At 41.7% G+C, this 22,721-nt stretch overlaps 1 pseudogene; it reads right to left on the reverse strand.

The window, feature by feature from the left end:
* The window catches only part of LOC116559700, a 13,647-nt pseudogene extending 7,013 nt beyond the window's left edge, over positions 1 to 6,634 (reverse strand).
* Positions 6,635 to 22,721: the final 16,087 nt, after the last annotated feature.

Consider the following 22,721-nt stretch of genomic DNA (forward strand, 5'->3'; position numbering starts at 1 on the left):
CTACAGTATATATATATATATATTATATATATATATATATATTGGTAGAGATGGGGTTTCTCTATGTTGCCCAGGCTGGTCCCAAACTCCTGGCCTCTAGTGATCCTTCTGCCTGGGCCTTTCAAAGTGTTGGGATTACAGGCACGAGCCATGACATCAAACCTGCAGTGATTTTTTTTTTAATCATGTAATCTGCTTCATAACTCAAATTGGGCATTTTTTAGCAAAGAGGATACATGGGTACCAAAATGTTATTACTGCTCTTTCTATATATGATTTCTTCCAAATGGTCACTGGTTTGTCTTTTTTTTTTTTTTTTTTTTTTTTTTTTCTCTCTGTTGCCAGGCTGGAGTGCGGTGGTGTGATCTTGACTCACTGCAACCTGTCTCCTGGGTTCAAGTGATTCTCCTGCTCAGCCTCCTGAGTAGCTGGGACTACAGGCACCTGCCACCATGCCCAGCTAATTTTTGTATTTTTAGTAGAGATGGGGTTTCACCATGTTGACCAGGATGGTCTCAATCTCTTGACCTTGTGATCTGCCCGCCTCAGCCTCCCAAAGTGCTAGGATTACAGATGTGAGCCACCATGCCCGGTCTGGTTAATCTTTTATGGTCCCTATTCCTGCATCTTATCAGTAGGGAATTTTGGAGATCTATAAGAAAAAGATGTCTAGAAAGGGATGTGGAACACTTTAACACTGAGCCCATTAGATTTTAATATGAGAGTGAGGTCTCCTCTCTGATTTTTCTATTTCAGTCACAGGCCATCCTAAGAAACCTAAAATGATCAGATGAGAAAGTGTTCATTTACCTTTTTCTCCTTATGCACAATTTGATGAACTTTACAAACCATCTTAATTGCTTTTATATTTTGATGAGAATGAGTTCAGTGTATACCAATGATAAGTCATACGGATTTTTCACTTCTTTCTTCTGCTTAAATTAATCTGCTAGCACAATTAAGAAGTTATGTTTGCTTGAATAAGGACGGTGCTGAAGGCTGAGCGCAGTGGCTCATGCCTGTAGTCCCAGCACTTTGGGAGTCCGAGGTCAGTGGATCACTTGAGGTTGGGAGTTTGGGACCAGCCTGTCCAACATAGTGAAACTAAAAACACAAAAATTAGCTGAGTGTGGTGGTGCATGTTTGTAATCCTGTAATTCCAGATACTAGGAAGGCTGAGGCAGAAGGCAGGAGAATTGCTTGAACGCAGGAAGTGGAGGTTGCAGTGAGCCGAGATCGTGCCACTGTACTCTAGCCTGGGTGACAGACTGAGACTCTGTCTCAAAAAAAAAAAAAAAAAAAAAAAAGAAGAGTGCTGAAATGTGTTTTGACCACTGAAATACAGATCCACTTCAGGACAATGAAAGGTGCCCACCAAGCTAGAGGGGGATGGAAATTCCGGTAGACATTCAACATTTATCTACTAGAGGACTGCCTCTTCCCTAAGAGTATGTCAGTTTCTCATTGGAGAATCTCCCCTCCCCTGTGAGTGGGCAGACAAGTCTGACTGGCAGGGGTGCTCTGCTAATGGAGCTCTCTCTCCATGGAAGAAAACCTCATGGAGGAAAGCATTCCTCCAGCACTGTAGTTCTCCCAGTTGCTTGTGCTGCTTTACTTCCTCCAACATGCCAAGCGCATGCCTGCCTCTGGGCTTTTGCAGTTACTGTTCATCTTGGACTTCTGTTGCCCCAGATAGTCCTGTGGATTCCTTCCTCCCTTGATGCAGGTTGCTGGTCAGATGTCTTCTCAAAAATGCGTTTGCTGACCATCACACCTACAATAGACTCCCCCGCCCTATCCTGTGACCCTGAGTTGTCTTGTCTTTCTTTATAGGCCTCTTCACTGTTTTTCATGTCTGACTCCTCACTAGAATATAAGAACCATGAGGGCAGAGACTTTGTTTAGCGATAGCTGTATCCCAGTGCCTTAGGACAGTGCCTAGCATTTAGTACGTATTCAAAAAACAGGTGCTGAATGAATGAGCCCTTTTCTCCCCTCCTCCAGTACAGCCAGGCGCAGATAAGTGACTTAAGCTTGACCAATCAGGGCCTCTCCTCTGGGACTGTCAATGCAGTGAGTGGCTGAGGGAGACACTTTAGGTCATTCCTGGTTGCAGGGACAGTGATGGCAGGAACTAAGCAAGCTGGGTTCCCGCCTCAATTGCTTGGTCCTCTGCAGGGCCCTTTCTCCAGCCCATTACCAGACTAATTCCCCATCCTCTGTCACTTCTGTGGCATACTTGATATTCCACAAATCCCCTTTGGTCTAAGTTAGGTAAAGTGAATCTCTGTTACCTGCAACAAGAACCTTAGCTGATACTCACATGGGAACACATGTTATTCCAGTCCCCAACACACTGTCCTGTTGGGGTTTCACCATATTGGCTAAGCTGACGGTCCTGGCCAAACTCCTGACTCTCCTGGCACAGTCAGCACCCAGAAGGTGCCATGAGAAGGTATTGAGACTTGTCCCTGTGTGTGACTTGTGGAGCCCGCCGCATTACTTTAGAGCTCACTCAATATTATACCCCTATAGATACTACCTGGATGTAGCTGGGCTGTTTCGTTATAGGTAGTTTTCATCATTCTCTTTGCTTTCCGGTTTGTTTTCCTTCTTCCTGACTTGTTACATATAGAAACCCAATCCCCACTCTGAAATTTTGGTCAGTTTTTGTCTTTGCCATGCATTTTTTATTCGCTTCCTCAGAAAGAACTCTGTTGAATGTGCATGCATTTTTTAAAAAATTGGATTTCTGTATTATCATTTATAGCTAATGGCGGCAGTCTTAAATGTTTTGCAGAAGTAAAGGTTGAGAGTGGCTGGTATGGGAGCAGAGATTGGGGGTTTTCAGCACTCATGGCTATTGGAAGAGATGGCAGGCAGTCCTTCCAACTTAAACATCATTTCTAGGCTGAAAAAACAAAACCATTATTATGGAATAATTGGAGGCTAAAAACCCTGGATTGACTTTTAGGCATATATGCCATGAATATTAAATAGTGTTCTTAGTAATGCTCTCCCAGTTCAACAGACTTTTCCCCACATTTGGTACTGATGAAAATGTGCGGTACCAGTAAACACTAAGTGTTTTGTTTAAATATTAAACTTTAAAGTGCTGCATCAATTTTTAATGGGTAAACTCTCCTTGAAAGCCTCCACCAGGCTGCCCTTCCCTATCAGCGAAACACTTGAGGGGCACCAGCCAGGCTCTCAGGTTACAGGGAAAAGGCTGAGCACACTGAAACCCTCCTCAGGGCACCTCCGAAAAGCCAGTCTGTGAGCAGAGGGCAGGCTGGCTCTGAATCACTTAAAGCCTCTGTTTCCAAAACTGTGTTAACCAGTCATGTATCAGGAAGTTGCAATCCCAGAAAATTCTTCAGTCAACAGATTTTAGAGCTTACCTCTTGCAAAGAATTGCTGATTGGAAGAGAATCATCTAGAACATGCCAGCATAGCAGTTTGTATTGATGGTATTGGAGGCCCTAGTGACAATGTCTCTGGAGGGATAGTCACACCCTTGCCTCAGGGATGTCACATGAGGAGTTTCTGCAGTATTTGAATGGGGGGTGATGACAGTCCTGGCTAAAGGATCACCGTAGTTGGTCACTCCTTGTTCTTTATCCTTATGTGATTGAGAGAAAGGGCCTAAAGGGAGTGGGACATGAATTTGTAAAGAGTAGGTACAAGGAGAAGGACAGGATCAGGACGCCTGACTTGGTACTCAGGCAGAAATACCCTGGTGGTAAAGGTGGGGGGAGCACCGTCGTGAACACTGTTAACTTCTTGCCTTTCTCCGTTGTTCTGTTCGTTCACTTATGGAAGTAATTTATGGAGGTCACCATGGCCAGAAAGTCCTTGCTGGGTTTCAGAAATGTCAGGTAGCTGGTGTATTTGAAACTTAGCAAGATGCGTGGGGAGTGGTAAGCAATGAGGTGAGGTCATCCGTCTGTTGGAGGTTGTTCTGTCCGTGGCCTGAGGACCTATGAGAGGAGACCCAGCGCTTTAGCCACACCGTGAGAGCGGGAGGCTCATGCACCATCCACAGTCTGCTCTGGGCTTAGAAACTTTCCAAAAAGCACATCTGTGTTACAGTTTTAGACTTTCTAAGGCTGTACTTCAATAAGACTTCACTGCCAAGTAGTTTGGGATATAAGCGCGACAAAGAGCATTTGAAATTCAGGAATAATAGTAGATGGACTTGCTCGAAAGCCAGCTACTGGAGCTTTGAGAACCAAGGATTTCATAGTGAATTGTAATATCAGTACAAACTGAATTATGAAAAACATAGAAAGGGAAGAAAATGATATACTTTGAATATTAGGAAGAAAATGAGAGCGGAATCTCGCTCTCAAAGTCACTCAGGCTGGAGTGCAGTGGTGTGATCTCAGCTCACTGCAACCTCTGTCTCCCGGGTTCAAGCTATTCTCCTGCATCAGCCTCCCGAGTAGCTGGGACTACAGGCACCTGCCACCACACCTGGCAAATTTTTGTATTTTTAGTAGAGACTGATTTTCCCTATATTGGCCAGGCTGGTCTTGAGCTCCTGACTTTGTGATCTGCCCACCTTGGCCTCTGAAAGTGCTGGGATTACAGGCGTGAGCCACCATGTGTGGCCTATGGCTCCCATATTATGTACAACTATTAGCTTCACTGTCTAAGTAGTTGGGTAGCCACCAACCACCATGTGACTTTTAAAATTAAAACTAAATACTATTAAAAATTCGCTTTCTGTTTTAGTTTGTTTTATGTTGCTGTAACAGAATATCAGAGCCTGGGTAATTTATAAAAAACAGAAACTTAGTTTTTACAGTTCTGGAGGCTGGGAAGTTCAAGATTGAGGGTGAGGGCTTTCATGCTGCATCATCCCATGATGGAAGGTGAGGGGATGAGAGAGAGCAAGAAGGGGCTGAACTGGCTTTTATAACAAGCCCACTTTCGCAATAACTAACCCACGCCTGTGACAACAGCATTAATTCATTTATTAGAGTACAGCCCTCATGACCTAGTCACCTCGTATTATGCAGCAGCCCCCAACACTGTTGCACTGGGGATGACGTTTCCAACCCATGACATTTGGGGGACACATTCTAGACACAGAACCTCCTCGTTTATACTAGCCACATTTCAGGTGCTCAGTGGTTGTTGTATTGGACAGCACAGGTACAGAACATTTCCATCATTTCAGAAAGCTCTGCTAGATGGCACTGCAGACAATGTGAGGGTAAGAAATTTGGGAAATACAATATTTTTATTAGATGCATTTTCTGGCCAGGCACAGTGACTCATACATGTAATCCCAGCACTTTGGGAGTCTGAGGTGGGTGGATCACCTGAGGTTAGGAGTTCGAGACCAGCCTGGCCAACATGGTGACACCCTGTCTCTACTAAAAATATAAAATTAGCTGGGTGTGGTGGCACATGCCTGTAATTCTAGCTACTTGGGATGCTGAGGCAGGAGAATCACTTGAACCTGGGAGGTGGAGTTTGCACTGAGCTGAGATTGCACCACTTCACTTCAGCCTGGGTGACAGAGGGAGACTCCGTCTCAAATAAATAAATAAATGCATTTTCTCATTTCTTCAATGGTTTCTCCAGAAATCAGCTCACTCCAGCTTTGTGATCACTTCCCCTTCATCACTGTTGACAGGAGGTTGTGACTCTTCTGCTGTAAGAAATGTAGACAACATTAGGTGTGGATCTTTTTTAGAGTTTTATATTTTGTCCTTCTATCCCCAACACCTACCTCCTTGCGTCTGCTGCTATTTCCTCATCCTCTCTTAGTAGAAGAGGCATCATCCCTCCTGTTTATTGCTAATCTCTTCATCTGTGCACTAGAATCAACTCTTCTGTCTTTCAAGGAGCAGGCTTTATCAATTATCTGCTTTGTCTTTCATATATACTGCGTACAATTCTGTGAATTTGTATCTCTATATATTTAATAGATTCACAGAAAGTTAGAAAAAAATATAAAGGGAAGTCCTGTATACACTTCACCCAGTTTTCTCTAATGGTAATATGGTACATAACTATAGTACAGTATCTAAACCAGGAAATTGACATTGGTGCAATCCTGAGAGCTTATTAAGGTTTTACTAGTTTTGGGATCCACGATTGCCAAATAGGAACAGCTCTGGAGTGCAGTTCCCACCGAGAACAATGCAGAGGGTGAGTGATCACTGCATTTCCAAACGAGTTTTTACTGCCTACAGACCAGGAGATTCCCAGGCTGAAAAGCACCACAAGTTTCCGGCAAGGCTGTTTCAGCCAGCACAGCAGGTCTCCACACAAAAACTCATATAAATCTGGGCGGCCGTTTCAACTGGAGCCTGGAACTCATGGGAGACAGAGCTGCACATTCAACTGAAAAAGAGGGGGCTGAAACAGGGAGCCAGGTGATCTGGCTTGGGAGGTCCCACCCCCACAAAGACCAGCAACCTGAAATGCTCTGGACGGAGAGTTTTGCAGCAAGCACAGCTGGACCCAGGATGGTCCAGCTCTATTGGGGGAAGGGCATCCGCCATTAAAGAGGCAGTCTGACATTACTGAGCAGTCCGCCATTACCGAGGCAATCCACCATTACCGAGGCAATCCACCATTACCGAGGCAATCTGCTGTTACCGAGGCCATCCGCCATTACCGAGGCAGTCCACTGTTACCGAGGCAGTCCACCATTACCAAGGCAGTCTGCCATTACTGAGGCAGACTGCCATTACCGAGGCAGTTCTAACTATACCTCTGTAAGCAAAACTGCAGGGAAGTTCACACAGCAGCTGGGCAGAGCCCACGGCAGCTCAGCAACGCCTCTGCTGGCAGACTGTGACTAGACTACCTCCTCTCTGGGCAGGGCATCTCTGAAAAAAGGCAGTAGCATGTCAGGAACTTATAAATAAAGCCCCACCTTCCCAGGACAGAGCACCTGGGAAAAAAAGGCAGATATGAGTTCCACTGCAGCAGACTTAAACATACCTGCCCAGCAGCTCTGAACAGAAAAACAGAGGTCACAGCCCAGCACTTGAGGTCCTATAAGGGACAGACAGTCTCCTCAAGCAGCTCCTCCACCCCTGTATATCCAAAGAGACACCTCATAAAAGAGAGCTGAGGCTGACTTCTGGTAGGTATCCTTCTGGGACAAAGATAACAGTAGAAGAAACTGGCAGCAACCCTTACTGTTCTGCAGCCACTGCAGGTGATCCTTAGGCAAGCAGGGTCTGGAGTGGACCTCCAGCAGTCCTACAGCAGAGAGGCCTGACTGTTAGAAGGAAAACTAAAAAACAGAAAGAAATAACTTCATCATCAACAAAAAGGACATCCACTCAGAGACTCCATCCAAAAGTCACCAACTACAAGGACCATAGGTAGATAAATCCACAAAGATGGGAAGAAGCCAGTGCAAAAAGGATGAAAACACCCAAAACCAGAATGCCTCTCCTCTTCCAGGTGATCACAACTCCTCACCAGCAAGGGAACAAAGCTGGATGGAGAATGAGTCTGATGAATTGACAGAAACAGGTTTCAGAAGGTGGGTAATAACAAACTTCTCTGAGCTAAAAGAACATGTTCTAACCCAATGCAAAGAAACTAAGAACCTTGAAAAAAGGTTTGACGAATTGCTAACGAGAATGAACAGCTTAGAGAAGAATATAAATAAATTGATGGAGCTGAAAAATACAACATGAGAACTTTGCAAAGCATACATAGTTTTAATAGCTGAATCAACCAAGCAGAAGAAAGGATATCAGAGATTGAAGATCAACTCAATGAAATACAATGAGAAGGCAAGATTAGAGAAAAAAGAGTAAAAAGAAATGAACAAAGCCTCCAAGAAATATAGGGTTGTTGTGCCATTTTTGTATTCCCACAGTAATGCATGAATGATAAGTTTCTCTGCATTTTTGCCAGTGTTTGGTGTTATCATTATTTTTCATTTTGGCCATTCTGATATGTGTGTAGTAGTATTTTATCATGGCATTAATTTTCATTTCATTTTTTTTTTGAGACAGGGTTTGGCTGTGTTACCCATGCTGGAGTACAGCAGCATAATCAAAGCTTCACTGCAATCTTAAACTCCTGGGCTCAAGCCATCCTCCCACCTCAGTCTCCAGAGTGGCAGGAACTACAGGAGTGAGCCTCAGCCCCAGCCTTAATTTTCATTTCCTTAATGGTCCATGATGTTGAACATCTTTTCATGTATCATTTGCCATAAATCCTCTTTGGTGAAATATCAGCTCATGTCTTTGGTGAAATATCTTGCCCATTTTCTAATTGGATTGTTTGTCTATTAAGTTTTGAGAGTTCTTTATATATTTTAGACACAAAGCATTTGTTGGATATGTGACTCGGAAATACTTTCTCTAAATATAGCCTGCCTTTTCACAGAGTGTTTGGTAAAGCAAAAGTTTTTAAATTTTGACAAGTCTTTCTAATATATATATATATACATTATTATTATTATTTTATTTTTTAGATGGAGTTTCACTCTTGTTGCCCAGGCTGGAGTGCAGTGGCACAATCTTGACTCACTGCAACCTCAGCCTCCTGGGTTCAAGTGATTCTCCTGCCTCAGCTTTCTGAGTAGCTGGGATTGCAGCCATCTGCCATCATACCTGGCTAATTTTTTTGTAGTTTTAGTAGAAATGGGGATTTCACCGTGTTGCCTAGACTGGTCTGGAACTCCTGACCTCAGGTGATCCACCCACCTCGGTCTCCAAAAGTGCTGGGATTACTGGTATGAGCCACCGAGCCTGGCCTACTATACTTTAAATTTACATATTTAACCTAACCTGTTCTGCTGCTCTTTTTCCATTAGTGCAAAAGTTGCATCACGGTCCTCTAAAGGGAAATACGTTTCTTTTCCTATTGTTCTATGAGTCAACAATGCTATAATCTGCTTAGTGGTACCCCAAACACACTTGGAAGTCATCTTTGACTCCTCCAATTCTTTGGGCTTCTACCTCTAACCATCAACTCAAATCCATGTTTGTTCTTGCTTAATGTTTCTCAAATTCATCCTATTTTGTTGTTGTAGCCTCAGTGCCATTGACTTAGTTCAAACCCTTATTATTTCTTGCCAGGATCATTGCACTCAACTTCTAACCGTGCTCCTGGTCTCCCAGTCCTGCCTGACACAAAGCCAATTTCCACATTGCTGCAGAATGATCTATAAGAAATGCAGCCCAATCATATTACTCCTCAGGTTAAAAAAAAAGTCCTTAAACAGTTTACCATCCTCTGCAGAGGACAGCTGAGCTCTCTGAACATGATGTACACCTTCCTTTACAGCCCCTCCTCCACCTCATCTCTTGCAGCTCCCCATACCACACATCAGCTCCAGCCATTCTAATCTGCTTTCAGTTTCTCAAGTGCATTGAGATTTCTTAATTCTGATGCTTTGCTTCGGATGTTTCCCAGGTCCCTGTGCATAAGGCTTCTGTTCTGCATTCAAGATTTGGCCAAGTGGTAGCTCACACCTGTGATCCCAGCACTTTGGGAGGCTGAAGCGGGTGGATCACTTGAGGTCAGGAGTTCGAGACCAGCCTGGCTAACATAGTGAAACCCTGTCTCTACTAAAAATTCAAAACTTAGCCAGGCATGGCGGCCACACGCCTGTAATCCCAGCTACTTGGGAGGCTGAGGCAGGAGAATCTCTGGAACCTGGGAGGCAGAAGCTGCAGTGAGCCAAGATTGCTGCCACCGTACTCCAGCCTGGGTGACAGAGCAAGACTCTGTGGAAAAAAAAAAAAAGAAGATTTAACAAGAGGGCATTCCAGCCCGGGTGGCAGAGGAAGACTCTGTCTCAAAAAAAAGAAATTTTAACAAGAGAGCAACTCCTCCATGGAGACATCCCTGATTGCCCAGTCAGGATTACCTGCTCTTTGCACACATCACATGCTGTACATAACTCTATCAAGGCAGGGACTATATCTATGCTTATTCCTGGGGCTTAACAAAGTACGTGGCCCATAGCTTACAAACATTTCGGAGTAAATAAATGAATCTAAGGAATTGGATCTTCTCTATATTGAAACTACCCGGCTCTCCACCTTCACTAGCCTATAATCTCTTGAGGGTTGGAACTGTCTCTAGTCTCTGTCCATAGCATTTGCAGAATGCCCAGTTCACAGGACAGTTTCAGTAAATATTTGTTGGATAAATGAATGAAGCAAAGTGGATACTCTTGCAATTGGTGCAATTTAAGTTAGTATTTTTGCCCTTGCTTATCCCTAGAGGTGAGCTCTGAGCCTGACAGTAAAAAAGTACAGAAAACAACAGAAATTAGTGCTGCTTTCATACATTTACATGGCTGAGTGGGCGTGTCTGGCTCGGGTATGGTTGTTTCTACCCTTGGCAGCCCCAGGAAGGCAGGAGGCTACTTATGTTGTTCGTAATTTAACAAGAACATACTGACCTTTCCACTATTGGGCAGCTACTGAGTGACAAAAACAGTCTCCTCATCTAGCTTGAAGTCAGATCCTGTTTTGAGCTACTGTGGATAGCTCAAAAAGAGATGTTAACCTTTTGGGTAACCCTTTCTGAAATAGATGAGGTTCTTTAAGATATTGTTAAAATAACTGATTACTATGAAATCAAATTTATCTGACTCATTTTAGGTTATAAACTTCTTTCAGTTGCATCCAGATTCAATGTGCAGTATGTGAACGTTGGCCAGGGCTGGCTTTCAGGCAAAAAGAAAAAAGAACACTATAGTTTAAGGGGCAGAGTAATTTTCTGGCAGTAGTCTGCATGAGGTTTTTTTTGGAGCAACAATTCAATACAAAATAATTATCCTATTAGGTCTGAATTAACAATTATGATCTTGTTAGGAGAAAATATTTATAGTGTTATTTTTGTCATGCGGCTACTCCATTGATGCAATAGCCCTGATTTCTCCATTTCTTCTTCAAGCTCTCTTGCCTTGCCGCAGAAAACCCCCTGCCCCCTCCCTGCTCTCCAGGCTCCTCCATACCCCACCTTACCCTGGCATTCTGAAAGAAATGAGATTTGTCAGGCATTCATGTAACATATGTGTGTCACCACGTGTTCCTTCAAAAGCAGTCGTTTGCCTTTAGTAAAGGGATTGTGGAAAATTAAGCAGAAGAGGAATAGAAAGGCCGTAGGGCGAATGCTGAGTCTTTTGTAATCACCTGCCTTAATGATTATGAGCTTCATTCCAGTTCAGCCACTTGGTACTGTGGTCACACCTTGGACTCTGTCATTTTCAGGAACAACTGCATGTGCAGTCTTAATTTCAGATATCCTGTTTTCTACTGAGGCCTCCTGTCCTTCCAGTTTGCTTGCTCACATAACCCACAGGCATGTTGCTCTGATGTTTTTTAGACAGCCAGTCAATTCATTGATCCTCATCACCTTGTTATTACTTTCTTTCTTTCTTATCCAGGTAGATTTCAAGGTTCCACAGAATCATTCCTTTGCAAATGCTGTCAGCTTTCCTCCCCGTTTTCTGTTCATCATACTCACCTGCCAAAACCCCGGCCTTGGAATAGCCCTCCCATCTGACTTCCCTGTGCCTCCATTTGAGCAGTTCAATGTTGCTGGACAAAATTGCACAAGCGAATGGACCTGGCTCACTTAAATTGCACAAGAGCATGGATTTAGCTTAATTAATGCCAATTTTTGAGGCTTAAGTTTGTTCATAATCCTTAAATGAGCATTAATCCTACTTAGTGGCCTTCTTCCTGGCATTATTTTTTCTCTTTTTACAGGTCCCCTGGCCCTTTCTCCATCATTATTCTTAGCTGATACCTCATCCTCAGACTTAGAGACACTTAGCGTCCGTGTGCATCAGAACTTGCAGATTCACCTACATTTGTACCCGCGTCACCTCATGCCCTTGCAGCTAAAGCCAGTCCTTCCCCTTGTCCCTGGATCATACCCACATCACCTTTCATTTCTCCCATTGTTATCAATAGCCAGGAACAATTGTGTTAGCTGCATGACAAAAATAACAGCATAAATATTTTCTCCTAATAAGATAATACTTGTTAATTTAGACCTAATAGGATATTTTGTATTGAATTTTTTCTCCAAAAAAACCTCATGCAGACTACTTCCAGAAAATTAATCTGCCCCTTAAACTATAGTGCTCTATTTTCTTTTTCTTTTTTTGTTTAGATGGAGTCTCACTCTGTTGCCCAGGCTGAAGTGCCGTGGTGCAATCTTGGCTCACTGCAACCTCTGCTTCCTGGGTTCAAGTGATTTTCCTGCCTCAGCCTTCAGAGTAGCTGGGACTACAGGTGTGTGCAACCACACCCAGCTAATTTTTGTATTTTTTAATAAAGACCGTGTTTCACCATGTTGGTTAGGCTGGTCTTGAACTCCTGACCTTATGATCTACCTGCCTCAGCCTTCCAAAGTGCTGGCATTACAGGTGTGAGCCACTGCACCTAGCCAACTCTATTTTCTATCATAGCAAATTTTCACTTCTCTGCCTGACTTTTAAGTAGCTCCTAACCTGGGCTTGCCTTATTTTAGTCCTATTTTCACTCATTTTGTGTCCCAATCTATTAGTTAAGGTGGTTTCCTCATTTTCTCATGACAGATCTTTATTAATTTATCTTCCCTTCACCCAGAACACTCTGTTTCCTGTTCAGCTATCATGTGGCGGAGAGGAACTCCATTTGAGATGTTTCTGACCCCCAAGCTCTTAAACCCCGTGTTTGTTTTTTTTTTTAATTTTTTGAGACGAGATTCCCACTCTTGCCCAGCCTGGAGTACAGTGGCACGATCTCGGCTCACTGCAGCCTCCGCCCCCTGGGTTCAAGTGATTCTCCTGCCTCAACCTCCCAAGTAGCTGGGATTACAGGTGCCTGCCACCATGCCCAGCTAATTTTTGTATTTTTAGTAGAGACAGGCTTTCGCCATGTTGGCCAGGCTAGCCTTGAACTCTTGACCTCAGGTAATATGCCCATCTCAGTCTCCCAAAGTGCTGGGATTACAGGCATGAGCCACTGTGCCTGGCCCCAGCATTTTAATAAAAGTATTGACATTTAAATGATATCTATTTTATTTGTATTTTAAAGAATTAGATTGTAAAAATGGCAGAAATGTCTTGCTTTTAAAAATAATTCAAATATTTTAACTTTATATTACAGATAATTTTAAACATAAAAGTAGAAACTAATATAATGAACACCCATGTAATTATTACTCAGCTTCAATAATTAACATTTTCCCCCTTCTTATTGAATTTATCTCCTTCTATTTTTAAAAGAATTTTAGATCAAATCTCAGACATTGTGCTTTTTTATTCTGGAATGCTTAAATATGCAGTTCGTTCATTCTTTCTCTCTCTCTTCCTTCCTTCCTTCCCTCCCTCCCTCCCATTTGTCTTTCTTTTTTTTTTTTTTTTCTTTTTCTTTTTCTTACTTTCTTTCTCTCTCTCTCTTTCTTTCTTTCCTTTTTTTGACAAAGTCTCTCTCTGTTGCCCAGGCTGGAATGCAGTGGCATGATCTCGGCTCACTGCAACCTCCATCTCCTAGGTTCAAGTGATTTTCCTGCCTCAGCCTCCTGAATTAGCTGGGACTACAGGTGCGCACCACCATGCCCAGCTAATTTTTTGTACTTTTAGTAGAGATGGGGTTTCACCATATTGGCCAGGATGGTCTCGATCTCCTGACCTCGTGATCCACTGCCTCAGCTTCCCAAAGTGCTGGGATTACAGTCATGAGCCACCACACCCAGCCAATATGCAGTTCTAACCAATAAGAACTTTAAAAACCTGACCACTGTGCTGTTATCATACCTTATAAAATTAATTATTTTTAAATATCATCCAATATAGGCTTTCTCAACCTTGGCAATATGAAATTTGGGGCCACAGAGTTCTCTGTTGTTGGGGGCCATTCTGTGCATGGTATAAAATTTAGGAGCATCCTGGTCTTTGCCACCAGATGTACACCCCACATCATGACAACCAAAAGTGTTGCTAGAGTGGAAGGAACATCACACCTGGTTGAGAATTGCTGACCTAATACCAGTTTCTATTTAAGTTTGTACAGTTGTTTAAAACAATTTTTTAAATGTTTATTTATTTATTTTTGAGATGGAGTCTCACTGTGTCACCAAGGCTGGAGTGCAGTGGCACGATCTCAGCTCACTGCAACCTCCACCTCCCAGGTTCAAATGACTCTGCTGCCTCAGCCTGCCGAGTAGCTTGGACTGCAGGTGCACACCACCACACCCAGCTAACTTTTCTATTTTTAGTAGAGATAGGGTTTCACTATGTTGACCAGGCTGGTCTTGAACTCCTGACCTTAAGTGATCCTCCTGCCTTGGCCTCCCAAAGTGCTGGGATTACAGGTGTGAGCCACCACGCCTGGCCTACACAATTGTCCTAATGGTGTCTTTTGTAGGTGAGTTAACATTGTATTGATATCCAGAAAACAGTGATCATTCTTATCACTACACACTAGGAGAGAGAAGGTAGATAGGAAATATGGCCAGGAGAAGAGGCATGTGAAAGGTGAGAGCGGAAATAAGGATGGTAAAATTTGAAGGTAGAAGAGGGACTATCCCTGGTGTAACTGGGATGTTGATTAGTTGGGAAAAAATATTCCGGTGTTGTTAAAGTGTGTTGACGTCTCTTGACACACTTTTGCCAAGCGCTTAGCAGCAGAGGGTCTTGTCCACAGATGCACCTGTGACTGTTAGTGTTGGGTGGAAGAGTTGGGGCTGTGCTCTGGAAGACTGGCAACACCTAGCAGGAGTGAGAGCGCTTTTTACTGACAACAAATTGTTCTTGGATCCCAACTTGTTGTACAACCTGTTTCTGTCTCCTAGTCACCAGAAGTAGACTGAGAAAATCTGAAAACATAGTCACATTTGAAAGGGAATCTCAAATTCAAAGCTTAAGTCATAGCCCAGGATCATCAAATGTTTAGAAACAATGAATGCCATGAAAGACAGCTGATGACTCAATGAACAGAAGAACTTACACCAAAGGAAAGAAAATGTAGAAGGAAACTTTGAAAGATGCATAATTAAAATGCATAGAAGAGGGCCAGGTGCAGTGGCTCATGCCTGTAATCCCAGCATTTTGGGAATCGGAGGTGGGTGGGTCACCTGAAAGCATTCTCTTGGAAACAGCATAAGGGTGCTAATCATCGCTATGTGCACTGTATGTATTGGCCAATGTAATAAAATATATAAATAAATCAGGCATGCAAATATTTGAAAGAAGAGCTCGGGGAACTATGATTGCATTTGCAGAAAGCATGGTTGTCTTCCTAGAAGATCCAAGACAATAAAATGGCACACTGCTAGAACTCTTTACTGCTAAAGTACTTGAATAAATGATTACAGTGTAAAAAGTAATAGGATTTCCATATATGGCCACAACCAATGAGACCATCCAGTGCCTGATAGAAACACAAATAAGAAATGGCTATGAATAAACCTTCAAGTATCTGTGCCATACTATCTGAAAGCAGCAACGACAACAATGACAATACTAAAAAATGTCATCGGAAGACGTAACAGAAGACCTGAAGAAATAATGAGAAATACCATATTCCTGAATTGGAAAATACACTATTTTGAAAATAGTAGTTCTTTTCAAATATGTTTATACATTCAATGTATTATAGTCAGATCCTATCACATTGAGTATAGCAATCATCTAATCTTATTTTAGAAGGTAAACTAAATATATAATAGTATTTTCCTACACCTCTTTTTGGAAATTATCCCAAAACAAAACCAACCCAAACAAAACAAAATAAAACAGAGAAATAGAAACATAAACACTGTTTTCAATCAACCTGGGAGACACATCTGTAACTCTGAACCACAGTATAAGAGAATGACTAACAAATTTATCTGAATGTAAACAGGCTGCAGGAAGATGCCAAGAGGACCCCTGTGAAAGCAGGAATCAAATGAAACTGGTAAAGCCCAGCTCTCTAATGCTACACCTGAGAGGTAAAATGAACAAATCCAATAATGTCACGATGGGTTCTGGGGTCCCATGCTTTGCATGAATTAGAAGGGGGTTGGGGCTGAACAAGAAATTACTGAGACCAGCCGTATTTTCAGTTTGGCCTTCTGTCAGGTAGGCAATGTAGAGGAGAGAGCCTAATTTGCGGACAGCCCCAAAGCTGCTGATTTTTATCATCTCCTCAGGAATATTATGAGTAGGCCAGGAACGGTGGTTCACACTTGCAACGCTAGCGCTTTAGGAGGCTAAGGTGGGTGGATCACTTGAGCTCAGGGGTTCAAGGCCAGCCTGGGCAACATGGAGAAACCCCATCTCTACAAAATATACAAAAACTAGCTGGGCTTGGTGGCGCATGCCTCTAGTCCCAGCTACTTGGGAGGCTGAGGTGGGAGGATGGCTTGAGCCTGGGAGGTTGAGGCTACAGTGAGCCGAGATCGTGCCACTGAACTCCAGCCTGGGTGATAGAGCGAGATCCTGTCTCAAAAAAACCCCAAAGCAACAACAAAGAATATTATGAGCAAATTCAAGCCAATTCACTTGAAAATATAGATGAAGAGAAATTATTAGGAAAACAGAACTTACCTAAAACTGCTATAAGAAATATAAACTGCACAGTTCTATGTCTGTTGAAGGGATTGAATAGGTAATTAAAAACTTGCCACAAATAAAACTCCTTCCTTTAAAGGAAAGTTCTTAAAGAAGAGCAAGATGAAACACATTCACAGGTGAGTTCTATCCCTCATCAAAGGATGAAATAACACTCAATTTAACATAAGCTCTTCCAGAGAAGAGAGTGAAAAGAAACAACTTACAAGTTTCTGATGCTTATACAATCTTGATCTCCAAATCTGCAAAGAATGTTACAAAAAAAAGAAATTTAATGTCTTTCATGAGCACCGACGCAAAAAACACTAAGCAAATTATTAGCAGATTGAATCTAGTGATACTTAGAAGGATAATACATCATGACCAAATATGATTTGTTTAGAAAATGTGAAACTGGTTAGCATTCAAAAGAGAATGGAATGATGGTTACCAGGAGCTGGGGAAGGAGGGAGGATGGGAAAAAGATAGATGTTGGTCAAAAGGCATAAAGTTTCAGTTAGATAGGAGGAATAAGCTTTTGTCATTTATAGCATGGAATGATGACCATAATAAATAATAATCACTAAAAGAATAGATTCTAAATGTTTTCAGCATCAAAAAAGTATGTGGGGCGATGGATTTGTTAATCAGCTTGATTTAATCATTCCACACTGTAAACATATGAAAACATCACATTGTACCCTGTATATCCAATTATTATTTGTCAATTAAAACAATTTTTAAAAATCAATTGATGTAACTCACCAGATTAACAGAATAAAGAAAAGAAATCATGGCCATTTTGGTAAACATAGAAGAGCATTTGATTTAAATTCAAAATCTATTTATATCGTAAACCAATTTTAAAAGGAAAACAAATTTTAATTTGATAAATCTAAAAGAACAACACCCCAAACCTGCACATAAAGCAAATATCATGTCTGATGAGAAATATTACAAGACTTCCTCCTTGAGGCAGTTATGAGAGAAAGATGTCTACTAAAATTGCTTTCATCGGTGCTGTACTAGAAGCCCTAAATGGCAAAATAGGAAAAATAAATATTAAAGCAATGAGAATTGGAAGGTAAAAATAGAGCTCTTAATATTCACAGATGATAAGATTGTGTCTGTAGATTTAAAAAAAAAAACTACAGATAAACCATTAGACATAATAAGTGAAATACAATAGATCAATTACATTTCTATACAGAATGTTTACAACAAATTTTAAAAGAATAATTAAGGCCAGGCTCAGTGGCTCACTCCTGTAATCCCAGCACTTTGGGAGGCAGAGATGGGCATATCACGAGGTCAGGAGTTCAAGACCAGACTGGCCAACATGGTGAAACCCCATCTCTATTAAAAAATATAAAAATTAGCTGGATGTGGTGGCTCGTGCTTGTAATCCCAACTACTTGGGAGGCTGAGGTAGGAGAATTGCTTGAACTGGGACCTGGGAGGCAGAGGTTGCAGTGAGCTGAGACGGAGCCACTGCACTCCAGCCTGGGCTACAGAGCAAGACTCCATCTCAAGAAAAAAAAGAATAATTAAAATGTATTATTTACAATATCATTAAAGCTTCAAACATCTAGCAATAAATTTAACAAAAGTTATCTGAGAACTTTTCCCAGAAATTTATAATACACTATCGAGAGCTACCAAAGGAAAGTTCGTACATGAATACAATGAATGAATAGATTGTTTAAAAATCTATCTAGCAGAAACAGAAAAAATGTCAAAGGTCAAACCCTTCCAAAGCATTTGTTTGTGCTTCTGCACCAAGAACTCAAATGTGTGGTCATTATTACTCCAACTGGCCCAAGAAGGAGATAATCCCGTCTTCCGTCTTGCGTTACCAACTCCTGGCATGAGTACACTTAAATGACCAAGCACAGATCACGTGCCTGTACCCTGGCTGCAGTCGAGGCTAGGAACATATCTAGCATTTTCCCCTTCTTTGGAAGAGGCGGCCTTTGTCTGCCAAGCCTGCTAACATAGGTATAAACCCAAAAAGGGATGTGGAAGGTAGGCACTTGAAACCATGACAAACATCCACTGAAAACATTCATATTCCTGCTAATAATGATGACTTGATTACTCTGAAAGTACATCCAAGCACAATAAGAAAAAAAAATTCACAAAAATCAAATAAGGAGATTCAATAATAATATATTACCATTAGTTTCCTAGAAAATCCGTGAGCAACAACTAAAATGTTTTTACAAACTATGAATTTGGTTAGCTGGCTGATGCCAATTAATAAGCATATGTCTTCATGTATATAGCTCACTAGATGACATAGTGGAAGAAAATATAGCACTTACAATAGCAAGAAATGTGACGGATCAATAGAAAATGTAAAAATGGTTCTGAAGGATGGAAAAAGGGGACGTAAATAGAAAGGCACATGATGTTTTCAAACAAGAGATTCAATATCATAAATATGTCACGTGTCTCTAAGTTTAATCTGCACTTTTTTTTTTTTTTTTTTGAGGCAGAGTCTCACTCTCTCACTTGGGCTGGAATGCAGTGGCAAGATCTCGGCTCACTGCAACTGCCACCTCCTGGGTTCAAGTGATTCTCCTGCCTCAGCCTCCCGAGTAGCTGGGATTATAGGTGCATGCCACCACGCCAGGTTAATTTTTGTATTTTTAGTAGAGGTGGGGTTTCACCATGTTGGTCAGGCTGTTCTCAAACACCTGACCTCAAATGATCCACCCGCCTCAGACCCACAAAGTGCTGCAATTACAGGCGTGAGCCACTGCACACAGCCTACTCTGTACATTTGACATGATCCCTTCCCTCCAAAATTAACAGTAGGATTTTTACTGGAACTTGACAATCTAATCCTAAAAACTATATGGAAACACAAACAGGCAAGAATAGCTAGCAAATTTTTTTTTTTTTTAAAGAGTAATGGGTGTGTATTTGTCTTAGGCCTGAGAGCATAAAATCATCCAAAGGGTAAGATATGGTATTTGAATACACTAATGACTTGAAATATGATAAAGATGACATTTCATGTCATTGGGGAGTGATGTGTTTGCTCTTTTGATTGGCAGAAACTAAAGATTACTAATACCCAATGGTGGAAAAGATGCAGAGAAATGCATAAGCATGTAAAAGGGCATGACCTCTGTGGAAAGCATTTTTCTTAGCCTCCATTTTAGGAATCTTCTTATGCCTTAACCGAACAACTCCACTTTTAGGTATTCATGCTAAAGAAACACTTGCACCTGTGCACAAAAGGGCCTTGGAGAATTGTTTTAATTGGAGAAAAATAGATTATAATCTAAGTGTCCTTATAAATAAAGTATTATAGATCTATATTGTGGAATACATTGCAACAGGTAAAATAATATGGTTTGAAAATAAGAAAGATCATATGAGTAAAATGTGGCATTTCAAGGACATATTTTAAAGTTGGAAAGAGAATTTGTAGCATAATATACATAGTGTGATTCCACTGATGTCAAAAGGGTCTGCATACACACATATGAGTCGGGTTGTATTGTTACCTTAAGTTTATCAGTTTACCAATGAGGAAACTGAAGCACTGAAAGGAAAAGATGAGTGTTTGGAAGACTGTCTGGGGAAGAGCATTTCAGGCAGTGAGAATAACCAGTTCAGATGCCCTGGAGTAGAAGCAAGCCATGCCGACTGGAGGAAAAGGAAGGAGATCACTGAGGCTGGCGTGAGGTGAGTGAAGGTGGTTAGTGAGCGATCAGAACAGAGAAGTGGTCAGATCCTGTCTTTGGCTTTTGTTTGGAGAGAAATGGGAGCCACTGGAAAGTTTTGAGCACGAAGATGACATTATTTGATTTCCTTTTTAAAATAATTTGCTGCCATGTTGAAAATTGGCTGTAGAAAGGCAAGGGTAGAAGTAGAAAGATTAGTTAGAAGGCTGCTGAGATAATCCTGAGGACAGATGACAGCGGCTTGGACCATGGCCAGGGGAAGTATTGAGAAGTCAGATTCTCGATATATTTTGAGGACAGAGTCAACAGAAATTTAGGGTAAGTTGAATGAGTAAGAGAGAGAAGACACAGGATTTTTGGTCTGAGCAGCAAGATGGAGGAGATTGTCATTCACTAAGATGAGGAAGGTCAGGACTTTGCTTTTTGACATGTTCAGTTTCAGTTTCTATGAGACATTCAAGTGAATGTGTGAAGCAGGTGACTGGATGTAAGAGTCTGGAGTTCCAGGGAGAGGTCTAGGGTGAAGATGTGAACTTAGGAATCCCTGAGATATGGATGTTACTCAAAGTTGTGATGCTGGGTGACATCAACAAGAGAGTGAGTGTTGACAGACAGGCACCAGGTGCAGGACTGAGTCCTGGGTGCCCAGGAGGGAGAAGGGGACCTAGCAGAGGAGACTGAGAAGCAACCAGGAGGTGGGAGGGAAACCAGCAATGGGTGGTAACCAGGAAGTTCAAGTGAAAAATATATGTCAGGGAGAAGGGAGTGTTTAACGGTATTAAATGCTGTCTTTGGGTCAATAAAATGAAGATGGAGAATGAACCTTAGATTCAGCAATGCTGTGGTCATTGTTGACCTGGAGAAGAGCAGCATTGGTGGTGATGTGGGAGGAAGCCTCATGGAGAATGGGAGGAGAGGAATTAGAGGTAACAAATATAGCCTGTTTTTCAGAGGCATTGTTCTGTTTTGAAGGAAAGCAGACGTATGAGGCAGTTTCTGGAAGTGGGAGGAGTAGAATTGTTTAGTTGTTGATGATGATGTGGTTGTTATTGTTGTTGTCATTTTTAGAGATTGGCTGAACAATAGCCTGTCTGTATGCTGAAGAGAATGACCCAGTAGCAATGGGAAAATTGGTAATGTAGGAGACAACAAAGCAATGCCATTACAGATAGCCTTGAGAATGCGTGTGGGTAGGAGGGCAGCTGGCGTTAGCTAGAGAGGTGGACTGTTGTCACTTAAACTAATGGTTAGGAAGGCAGAGTATATGTACAAATGCTGGTAAGTGTATGCATATGTGATAGGTGGGAATTCTCTGCTGATTGCTGCAATATTCTCAGGGGATTTGGAAGCAACATCTTGAGCTGTGAGCAGCGGTAGGCAGGAGGTGTTAGAGGTTTGAGGCTAAAGGAAAATGGTGAATTAGATTGAGAGGGTGAATGGACTAGGGAAATAAAATATGACTTACACGTGTTAAAGCCAGAGAATATGCATCTATTATAGAGAGCAGGCCTGAACCAAAATAGAGTTTCCCTTTTTCTGGACAAACAAAACCTATGGATCCTTGAGTCCCTTTCTTTTGTTTTTATGAAAATAACCAATAAAAAACATACTGCAGTTCTAAGTTGGAAGACGGGACCACTTAGTGAAGAAGATGATCTGAGGCACTTTACATTTTCTGTCCCAGTGCTTGGGAAGCACAAGTGTTCCACACAACATCACTGCTCAGACAGAAATGCCCAGAGATCTTAAAGGAAGAAAATTTATGACTTGTTGACCTATCTGAAGCCACACCCCTGTGATCACAAAGTTATTGCTGCACGTGGGTAATGACAGAACATCCCCCATCATTCAAACTAATGCTGCAGGAAGGAGTCATGGGCAGGGAAGGATGAGATTAAGTGCTGTTGTTATACACTCTGTTCCTGCCTGAAGTAGCGTGATGAACTCAATTACTTTAGGTAATTAAATAAGGGTGAGATGTTTCCAGAGCTATCCAGACCCAGCCAGTCCCTCAAGGTCTTTGGTAGCTTAATTTCCAGCTTCATCATCTCTGTGACCTGATTTTATCCAACAATCTTATTAGCATGTTCTTGATAATAAACAATGACTAAGAACAATAATTTATTTTGGCTTGTTTGGGATTTGGTGGAGGTGTAGTGAGAAGGTAAAACTAGAGTATTTTGAGAGAGGCTAGGAGTTTTCAACAAACTGAAGTTAAGCCAATGATTTCAAAAAAAAAAAGCTCAATTTTCTTGGATATCACAGTTAACACCACTTTTACACCAGTGAATGGTCAGGCAATTTGTCATATAAGTAGTCATTGTTTAAATTTTCTCAACTATTCTAATTGTTCTTGTTAGTTGACAGCTTATTTTTTTCCCCTGCCACATGACTTATTGATTTGATCTCTTTTCCTTTTTTAGGTGGTTATGTTATCTTGGGTGTTTTGGGAAGCAGATGCCTTGATGGTGTTATACGTGCAGGAG

Source organism: Sapajus apella, unplaced genomic scaffold, assembly GCF_009761245.1.
Source record: "Sapajus apella isolate SASKATOON/1434 unplaced genomic scaffold, GSC_monkey_1.0 scaffold24, whole genome shotgun sequence".
NCBI lineage: Eukaryota > Metazoa > Chordata > Mammalia > Primates > Cebidae > Sapajus > Sapajus apella.